This window comes from Canis lupus, chromosome 8 (genome assembly GCF_048164855.1).
Source record: "Canis lupus baileyi chromosome 8, mCanLup2.hap1, whole genome shotgun sequence".
Lineage (NCBI taxonomy): Eukaryota > Metazoa > Chordata > Mammalia > Carnivora > Canidae > Canis > Canis lupus.
Genome location: NC_132845.1, coordinates 21817931 through 21829308, shown reverse-complemented (window position 1 = coordinate 21829308; position 11378 = coordinate 21817931). Strand labels below are relative to the sequence as shown.

At 40.3% G+C, this 11378-nt stretch overlaps 1 pseudogene; it reads left to right on the top strand.

Annotated features, from left to right (window-relative positions):
* The first annotated feature begins 8761 nt into the window (after positions 1 to 8761).
* Positions 8762 to 9551, top strand: LOC140639154 (large ribosomal subunit protein eL19-like; annotated as a pseudogene).
* The last annotated feature ends 1827 nt before the right edge of the window (positions 9552 to 11378 follow it).

Sequence of the window (11378 nt, the reverse complement as noted above, 5' to 3'; positions counted from 1 at the left end):
ATAAACAAAGCCAACAAACTTTTGGCTAAACTCACAAAAAAGGAAAGAAAAAAGAGGACTCAAAGTGAAATCATTTGTGAAAGAGGAGATGTTACAATAGAAAACACAGAAGTACAAAGGATCATAAGAGGACCAAAAGATCATAATAATGAACAATTTTACACCAACAAATTAGACTACCTAAAATAAATGGATAAATTCATAGAAACATACAACTTTCCAACACTGAATCATGAAGAAATAGAAAATCTAAACAGACTGACTACTAATAGAATATTATTATTATTATTATTTTTAAAGATTTTACCTATTTATTCATGACAGACACAGAGAGAGAGGCAGAGACACAGGCAGAGGGAGAAGCAGGCTCCATGCAGGGAGCCTGACGTGGGACTCAATCCCGGGTCTCCAGGATTACACCCTGGGCTGAAGGCAGTGCTAAACTGCTGGACCACTGGGGCTGCCCTAGACCACTGGGGCTGCCCCTAATAGAAGATTATATCAATAATCAAAAACCGCTCAAAAAATGAAAGTCAGGGTCAGACAGCTTCACAGGTGAATTCTACCAATGAAAAAGAAGAACTAATATTAATTTTTCTCAAACTCTTCCAAAAAACAGAAGATGAAGGAATACTTCCAAACTCATTTTAGGAAGTCAGCATTACCCTGATACTAAAACTAGATGAGGGCACCATAAGACAAGAAAATTACAGGCCACCAGTGAAAGACAAATACTTTATGATTTCACTCATATGTGGAATTTAAGAAACAAACAAACAAAAATGAGCAAAAGGAAAAGAGAGAGAGAGAGATAAGCCAAGAAACAGATTCATAATTACAGAGAGAAAACTGATGGTTACCAGAAAGAAGGGGGGTGGGGAAGGGTTAAATAGGTGGTGGGGATTAAGGAGTGCACTTGTCATGAGCATCAGATGATGAATGGAACTGTTAAATCACTATATTGTACACCTGAAACTAATATAACACTGTACGTTAACTAACTGGAATTAAATTAAAAACTTTATGAAAAAGAAAATTATTGGCCAATAGTCCTGGTGAGCAAAAGATGTGAAATCCTCAACAAGATATTAGTAAACCAAATTAAAGAACACATTAAAGGGACCATTTGTAGGCAGCCCGGGTGGCTCAGCGGTTTAGCACTGCTTTCAGGCCAGGGCGTGATCCTGGAGACCCGGGATTGAGTCCCACATCTGGCTCCCTGCATGGAGCCTGCTTCTCCTTCTGCCCGTGTCTCTGCCTCTCTCCTCTCTCTGTATTCTCATGAATAAATAAATAAAATCTTTAAAAAAAAAAAAAGGAAAAAAATACCATTCATCAAAAATAGATAAATAAATAAATAAATAAATAAATAAATAAATAAAAAGGATCATTCATCATAATCAAATGGGATTTATTCCAGGGTTGCAGGGTAGTTTAAGTCAACAAACCAATCAAAGTGATACACCACATTAACAAAGCGAAGGATTAAAAATCATGTGATCATGTTAATAGATGCAGAAACAGCATTTGACAAAATTCAACATCCATTATGGTCTCAACAAAGTGGAAATAGAGGGACTGTACCTCAACATAATAAACACCATATACAACAAGCCCACAGCTAACATCATACCTAATGATAAAAAGCTGAAAGTTTTTCCTCTAAGATCAGGAACAAGACAAGAATGCCCATTCTTATGGTATTGAAGCCCTAGCTAGAGCAATTAGGCAAGAAAAAGAAATGAAAAGTATTTAAATTGGAAAGGAAGAAGTACAATTGTCACTATTTGAAGATGACATGTTACTATACATAGAAAACCATAAAGAATCTACCAAAAAACTGCTAAAACTAATAAACAAATTCAGTAAATTTGCAGCATGCAAAATCAGCATACAGAAAACTGTTGCATTTTTATACATGGGTAATGAATTTCAGAAAGGGAAATTATGAAAACAATCTCATTTACAATTGATTCAAAAACATTAAAATACCTACAAATAAATTTAACCAAGGAGGTTAGACCTATACATTGAAAACTATAAGACATTGATGATAGAAATTGAAGAAGACACAAATAAATTGAAAGATATTCTGTGCTCAAGGATGAGAAGAATTAATATTGTTAAAATGTCCATACTACCTAAATTAATCTACACATTCAACTCAATCCCTATGGTTCCCAACTCAATACCCCATTCTTCAATGGTATTTTTTACATAAATGGAACAATCCTAAAATTTTTGTGGGAAAACTGAATAGCCACATGGAACTGGACCCTATCTTACATCATGCATAAAAATAAACTCAAAATGGATTAAAAGCTTGAATGTAAGAACTGAAACAATAGAAATGCTAGAAGAAAACAAGCAGTAAGCTCCTTGACATCAGTCTTACAGATGATTTTTTGGATTTGACACCATGGCAAAGCAACAAAAGCAAAAAACAAAACCAACCAACCAAACAAACAAAAAGCAGGTGAACTGACTCCACAAATTAAAAAGCTTCTGCACAGTAAAGGAAACCATCAATAAAATGACAACTTACAAAATGGGAGAAAATATTTTCAAACCACATATCTGATAAGGAGGTGATATTCAAAACATATAAAGAACTCCTACAACTCAATAACAGAAAAACAATCTGATTTAAAAATAGGAAAAGTGGGGATCCCTGGATGGCTCAGCGGTTTAGCGCCTGCCTTCGGCCCCAAGCATGATCCTGGAGTCCCGGGATCGAGTCCCGCATTGGGCTCCCTGCATGGAGCCGGCTTCTCCCTCTGCCTGTGTCTCTGCCTCTCTCTCCCTCTCTCTGTGTCTCTCATGAATGAATAAATAAAATCTTAAAAAAAAAAAAACAGGAAGAGGATCAAAAAAAATGAGCAGAGGATCTGAATAGACATTTTTCTAGAACACATACAGGTGGATAACAGGTACATAAAAAGGTGCTCAACATCACCAATCATCAGTGAGATATAAATCAAAACCTCCTGTTTGAATGGCTAGTATCAAAAAGAGAAGAAATAGCAAATGTTGGCAAGGATGTGGAGAGAAGGGAATCCATGTACACTGTCGGTAGGAATATAAATTGGTGCAGCCACTATTGAAAAGACAGTATGGAGTTTTCTCAAAAATTAAAAATAGAACTACCATATAACCCAGGAATCCACCTCTGGGTATTTATTGGAAGAAAATGAAAACATTAACTCAAAAAGATATAGGCACTCCGCATGAAATATAATAGTCAAGATACTGAAACAATTTAAGTTTCCATTGATGGATAAGTGGATAAAGAAATTGTGGTATATATATAATATATATATATGTATATATATATACATATATATAATGGAATATTATTCAGACATAAAAAAGAATAAAATTTTGCCATTTGCAATATGAATGAACTTTGAGAGCATTGTGCTAGGGGAAGTGAGTCAGAGAGAGAAAGACAAATACTATACTTATATGTGGCATCTAAAAATGACAAAACATAACAAAAAAACATGAACCCACAGATACAAAAAACAGATAGATGGTTGCCAGAGGCAGGGGACAGGGGTGCGCAAAATGAGTGAAGAGCATCAAAACTTCCTTTTATAAAATAAATAAGTTGTGGAGTACAGCATGGTGACTATAGTTAATAATGTGTTGCATAATTGAAAGCAGCTGAGAGTACACCTTAAAAGTTCTCATTCCAGGGACACCTGAGTGGCTCAGTGGTTGAACATCTGCCTTTGGTGCAGGGTGTGATCCCGGGGTCCTGGGATCGAGTCTCACATCAGGCTCTCCCTCAGGGAACCTGCTTCTCCCTCTGCCTATGTCTCTGCCTCTCTTTCTGTGTCTCTCATGAATGAATAAATAAAATCTTTAAAAATGTATATTGCAAGTCAGTTATACCTCAATAAAAAAGTCCAAAAAATAGAGACCGTAAGATCACAATATAAGACACTCTTTGATCATTTATTTCAAATACACCTATTAATTTTGACTATCAGAGTATTTCTCAGAAGTCTTGAATGCAATTGTCCTGTTCGTAGCAAAGTTTAAAATTATCATTTAACTATAGCATCTCAAAAATATGATAACTATTCTATTAATTTGCTATTGTTTTTACAAAGCACATGTTGTGTAAGCCTGAAAAGGAAGTGAGAAATGGGATATGAGCCTTAATTTAGAAGAACCACCTGGAGCTGAAAAGTGAAAAGGGATAAAAAGTGAGATTTCCTATATGAAAGGTGTTTTAGTTTAACTATTTTTGAATGTTCAAGATCTGAGAAAAATGTAATCTTATATTTTCAAAGTATACAGAAATATCCAGCAACTGGATAGGTGCTTATCTTCATGGACCATTTCCTTGGCTGGTTTTCTCTGTCACAGTTCATATCACTGAGGGTTGTTATTATGCTGTCTTTCATGTCTTTCATGCTATTCATTCATTCATTCATTCATTCATTCAATATATTATTTATTTAATAAATGTTTATTGAACACCTCTCTACACCAGACACTGGGGGTGCAGAGCTGAGTAAAATGCATCAGAGCCACGCTCTTTGCCTTAACATTCATTGTTTTTAGTGAAATGTGAATAAGTTTAAATACCTTCAGGTGATGATAAGTCTTCTGAAAAAATAAAACAGGGTGATGGGGTATAGAATGACTTTGGGGGTGGGTGGTGGGAGAATACTTTGTAGGAGAATACTTTGGACAGGGTGGTGAGGGGATCTGAGGAGTCAACATTTGCACTGGCAGCTCTGGGAAGTGAATGATGAGACAGAGTCTGCCTGGGGGAGAGATCCATGGAAAGAGTATTTCTAGCATAGGCAACAGTAAGAGCAAATCCTAAGGCAGAAATGCGTTTGGCATATTAAATGAGGACTGTAAAGCCAACCCATGTGCTCAGAGTAGAGTGAACAGGAGGAGAGTGGTCATAGATGAGGCCAGAGAACTATGCAGGTCTCAGAGGCTTGGACAGGAGCTGTTTTACTCCAACCACAAGAGGAAATCTTGTGTAGGGCAGTCTGTGATTTTCTTTTAAAAAGTCTCTCTGGCTTCTTTGGCAGTGGGTGAGAAGATAAACATAGAGAATGTTCAGATGGCCATTGCTACCATCTAGGCAAGAGGGGAAAGTGGTTTGGACAAAGGTGGTAGCAGTTACGGTGGTGAATGGAGGCTTGATTGGGTTCTAGTTTGCCATAGGGTTGACAGGACTCTGATGGATTGGATGGGGTGCCAGAAGGAAGCACTGGGTGAGGAGGAATGCTTTACCCAAGCTGGAGAAGCCTGGGATAGGAAAACACTGTGTTTTTGTTTTGTTACCTTTGAGATGCACTAAAGGGATACATGTAGGGAAGGCAGTTAAATATTCAAGTGTGTCCATCTGGGGAGAGGTGGGAGCTGGACACATAATTTTGTAATTCATCAGCATATAGATTGTATTTAAAGCAACAAGATTGGGTATAACCACGTATGAAGTGACTTAAACTGTAGAAGAAAAGTGGTCCTAAGGCTAGAGACCTAGAATGCCTAAGATTTGGAGGCAGAGTAAAGGAAGAGGTGACCCAGAGAAATTCCAGTGATATAGGAGGCAAATTGAGAGCACATGGTAATGGAAGCCAACAATGGATTGTGTTCTTAGTTGGAGGAAATGGCCATCTCTGCCAAATCCTGCAGTGTTGTCCAATTAGAGAGAATTGAACATTGAAGTTGTATTTGGCAAGGTGAAGTCGCTGTTGACAGATTTGATTTGAAGGTCATTTCAGCAAATTTCATGAACATATCACTGGAGTGGATTGAACAGAGAGAAGTGAGAAAGTAGATAGAAAGTATCGGCAATTGTTGGTAAGTTCTCCTGTGAAAGGGTGCTGAGAGTCAGGGCAGAAGCCAGGGAGGGTGTGGACTCTAGAGACTTTATTTACAGGCAACACTTAAGGCATGATGCAGAAAAGTGCAAATAATGGTCAGAGTAAAACTTGACAGGCATGCAATCCAGAGCCCTAGAGAGGAGAGGGTATAGTTCTTTCTTGTGACAAGAGAGTGTACATATATTCAGAGTTAGGTGGGTTGTAGATTGGATGGTGGGAAGGTGAGGTAATTCTCGCCTGTTGACTTCTCTGCCTTCAATGAAGTGTAAAGTGAGGTCACCGGTTGAGAGGGAGGGAAGATGAAGTATTGGAGGCTTAAGGATAAAGGAGACGTGACATAAACAACATGGGGAGTCAGGAGCAATGTCATATTCATAGTTGTATCCTAGCACAGTGCCTGGGACATTGTAGGCACTTAAAAAAAATGTTTGAACTGTGAATGAACGTAAGATCCAGAAAAGAAAGAATCGTGATACGCATCAATGACTTACATCTTAATAACAAGAGTGATATATTTGGTTTACAAATGGTGTAGGATCTACTTGAATTTATTCAATAAGTTCTACAATACTACAGGAAGGGGGCATCCTTGCAAGAGGTAATTGAGACAAGATTACTACCTGACACTTTATTTACAAGGCCACTTTTCCCACTGTGCTAACCTTTACAAGGATAAGTGGATTCTGTTATTTTATCTCTGTATTCTCAGGACATACATCAAATGGTACCTGGCACAATGTAAGTGCACAACGATGCCTTTTTAAAAATAAATAGATGGCTATAAACACCAGGAGCTTCTAATCTCAAGAGGACTTAGAGACTGAAATAGAAAAGTCATCAAAAGAATTTAAATATTACATAGAGGAAAAGCTGTAGTGGATTGATTATAAAGACAAACAGATGTTTTATGGACATTTTGGGGAGGTCACAATATGCGACACTACATCCCCACAAAACTTCCTTTGTGGCATTATTTCAAGAACGAAAAATGATCTAAATGGTTTTTGGCTCTCATTAATATGCCAGCTCATTCTCAATGGAGTTTACAGACTCTTTGATCTTTTCTGTATAATAGTAACAGATTTTGTCCTGTTCAGCTAACACTGTGTTATTGTAAACTATATTCCCAGATGCCTCTGTCTGGCATCTGTCACCCGTCTGGCTGACTCTCTTCCTCTAGAAAGACTTGGAGAGATGTCTTTACCATCCAGCTGATAAAGCACCACATTCACCCATACCTCTGGGGAAGGCCAGCCCAGGGAAGTTTGGATCAAGCAGGCAGATCCTAACTCCGTTTGGCTCCTATGTTAGGCTTTTCTTACCGAGAGTTTTGTGTAACATGGCCTCCCCATTTCTTGTAACATCACTTTCAGAAGTTAAATATTTGGGGAAAAAAAAAAAAGAAATAGAAAAATGCTTGGAAGTATATGAGGGAAGATAGCAAAACAGAAACAGAAAGGAGGAAAAGAGAAATCCAACCACTTTAAAGTCAGTTAATATTAATTACAGCCATTCAATAAAAATACAACAGAAAATACAATAAAAGACTAAGGGATATAATAAACTGGGGTGCCTGGGTGGCTTGGTCAGTTAAGTGTCTGGCTTCTGCTCAGGTCATGATCCCAGGGTCCTGGGATGGAGTTCTCGGTGGGGAGCCTGCTTCTCCTCTCTCTCTCTGCCTGCCTCTCCCCCTGCTTGTGCTCTCTCTCTCCTTTTGCCAAATCAATCAATCAATATTTTTTTCAAAATAAGAATATTATAAACTTCATGGCCAATTTTAAAACATAGCAAGGGGAGATCCCTGGGTGGCTCAGCGGTTTAGGGCCTGCCTTCAGCCCAGGGCATGATCCTTGACACCCAGGGTGGAGTCCCACATTGGGCTCCCTGCATGAAGCCTGCTTCTCCCTCTGCCTGTGTCTTCCTCTCTCTCTATGTGTGTCTTTCACGAATAAATAAATAAAATCTTAAAAAAAAATAGCAAGGGGGTAAGGAAAGAAAAGTTGAGAAAGAAATGCAACTCCAAACTGATCATTGTGTCCTGTAATGAAGATCACAGAAGCTATTTTTATGATAGGCAGACATATGCGTGGCCATAGTTATCTCTGGTTTCATGTGTATATATCACAACAAAGCACGAGAGAGAGAGAGAGAGAGAGAGAGAGAGAGAGAGAATATAAACTATTTACTAAGGCTTTTACTAGGCACACTTGGCTTTTCTGATGTAGAAATAGTTCAGAAGGGGGAAGGTGGTGAACCCTTACTCAGTCATTCTGTAAGTGGCTCGCGCCCTCTAGTGGATACTTAGATTCCCTGCATGTGGCTTTTAAATCGCACTTCTGAGATAAAGGTCTTTGGGGAAAAAATAACTGAAATTTTTTAGAGGGGGAAAAACTACTCAAGTTTTAATGTCCTGATGTAGAGGGGTTTTTCCCCAGTGTTTTCTGGCAGCGAAGCTAATTTTTTTTTAAAGATTTTATCCATTTATTTGAGAGACACACAGAGGCAGAGACACAGGCAGAGGGAGAAGCAGGCTCCTTGCAGGGAGCCTGACGCGGGACTCGATCCCGGGGCTCCAGGATCTCGCCCTGGGCCCAAGGCAGGTGCCAAACCGCTGAGCCACCCAGGGATCCCCGAAGCTAAATTTTTTTAATTGGGGAAAATACAATATTTGTCTGTAACATAATTAATTAAAAATAAGCTGTCTTAAAAAAAAAAAAAAAAGCTGGCTTTGGGGCGCCTCGCTGGCTCAGTCCCTAGAGCATCTGACTCTTGATCTCAAGATTGAGTTCAAGCCACATGTTGGATGTAGAAATGACTTAAAAATAAAATCTCGCTTTTTCGCAACGGGTCTGCCGCCAGAACACAGGCGTCGTGAAAACCACCACTAAACCTAAACCAGAATGGGAAAGGAAGGGACTCACATCAACATTGTGGTCATCGGGTTCTTCCCTTTGCGCTGGGTTCAGAAGAGGCTTGTCCCGGGTGTCCTCCCTGTGGCAGAAGGAAGGTCACGTTGGACCCCAATGAAGTCGCCAATGCAAACTCCCGTCAGCAGATACGAAAACTGATCGAGGATGGGCTGATTATCTGGAAGCCTGTGACTGTGCATTCCCGAGCTCCCTGCCAGTAAAACACTCTGGCCCTCCGGAAGGGCAGGCCTATGGGCATTGGTAAGAGGAAAGGTGCTGCCAATGCTCCAGTGCCTGAGAAGGTAACGTGGATGAGGAGGATGAGAATTCTACGCAGGCTGCTCGGAAGCTACCATGAATCTAAGAAGATTGACCGCCAGCCACATGTATCATAGCTTGTACCTGAAAGTGAAGGGTCACGTGTTCAAGAACAAGTGGATTCTCATGGAACACATCCATGAGCTGAAGGCAGGCAAGGCTTGCAAGAAGCTTCTGGCTGGAGCAGCCTGAGTGGCTCAGCGATTTAGAGCTGCCTTCAGCCCAGGGCATGATCCTGGAGACCCCTGCATGGAGCCTGCTTCTCCCTCTGCCTCTCTCTCTCTCTGTCTCATGAATAAATTTAAAAAAAAAAAAAAGAAGAAGAAGAAGAAGCTTCTGGCTGACCAGGCTGAGGCCCGCAGATCTAAGACCACGGAGGCCTGCAAGTGCCGTGAAGAGCGGCTCCAGGCCAAGAAGGAGGAAATCATCAAGACTGTCCAAGGAGGAAGAGACCAAGAAATAAAACTCCCTCTCTTGTCTGTACATAGTGGCCTCAGCATTAATCAGATCAGTTATTTAATAAAACAAACCTTTATCTGCCAAAAAAAAAATGTTGTCATTGGACACATGGATTTGGGCAAGTCTACCACTACTGGCCATCTGATCTACAAATGTGGTGGGATTGACAAAAGAACTATCGAAAAATTTGAAAAGGAGGCTGCTGAGATGGGAAAAGGCTCCTTCAAGTATGCCTGGGTCTTGGATAAACTGAAAGCTGAACGTCAATGTGGTATCACCATTGATAACTCCCTGTGGAAATTCAAGACCAGCAAGTATTATGTGACCATCATTGATGCCCCAGGACACAGAGACTTTACCAAAAACATGATTACAGGCACATCTCAGGCTGTGCTGTCCTGATTGTTGCTGCTGGTGTTGGTGAATTTGAAGCAGGTTATCTCTGAGAATAGGCAGACCCGGGAGCATGCCCATCTGGCTTACACACTGAGTGTAAAACAACTAGTTGTTGGTGTTAACAAAATGGAATCCACTGAACCACCCCACAGCCAGAAGAGATACGAGGAAATCATTAAAGAAGTCAGCACCTACATTAAGAAAACTGGCTATAACCCCAACACAGTAGTATTTGTGCCAATTTCAGGTTGGAATGGTGACAACATGCTGGAGCCAAGTGCTAACATGTCTTCATTCCAGGGATGGAAAGTCACCTGTAAAGATGGGAATGCCAGTGGAACCACACTGCTTGAAGCTCTGGATTGCATTCAGCCACCAACTCATCCAACTGATAAGCCCTTGAGTCTGCCTCTCTAGGACGTCTACAAAATTGGTGGTATTGGTACTGTCCCAGTGGGGGGAATGGAGACTGGTGTTCTTAAGCCTGGCATGGTGGTCACCTTTGCTCCAGCCAATGTTACAACTGAAGTAAAGTCTGTTGAAATGCACCATGAAGCTTTGAGTGAGGCTCTTCCTGGGGACAATGTGGGCTTCAGTGTCAAGAACGTATCTGTTAAAGATATTCATTGTGACAATGTGTTGGTGACAGCAAAAATGACCGACCAATGGAAGTAGCTGGCTTCACAGCTCAGGTGATTATCCTGAACCAACCAGGCCAAATCAGTGCTGGATATGCACCTGTGCTGGATTGTCACACAGCTCACATTCCTTGCAAGTTTGCTGAGCTGAAGGAGAAGATAGGTCGTCGTTCCAGAAAAAAGCTGGAAGATGGTCCCAAGTTCTTGAAATCTGGGGATGCTGCCATTGTTGATATGGTTCCTGGCAAACCTATGTGTGTTGAGAGCTTCTCTATCCTCCTCTGGGCCGTTTTACTGTTCGTGACATGAGACAGACAGTTGCTGTGGGTGTCATTAAAGCAGTGGACAAGAAGGCAGCTGGAGCTGGCAAAGTCACCAAGTCTGCCCAGAAAGCTCAGAAGGCTAAATGAATATTATCCCCAATACCTGCCACCCCAGTCTTTTTAAAAAAAATTTGTATTGCAGTTCAACTTGCCAACATATAGCATACCCAGGGGAATATTTAAAAAAACCAGAGCTAAAAAAAAAAAAAAAAAAAAAAAAAACCAGAGCTGGGGGCTCTCACAATGCCAGATTTCAGGTTGTTCTACAAAGCTGTGATCATTAAGACAGTGTGGTACTGGCACAAAAACAGACACATAGATCGATGGAACAGAATAGAGAACCTAGATATGGCCCCTCAACTCTATATTCAACTCTATATGTCAACTAATATTTGACAAAGCAGGAAAGACTATCCACTGGAAAAAAGACAGTCTCTTTAATAAATGGTGCTGGGAAAATTGGACAGCCACGTG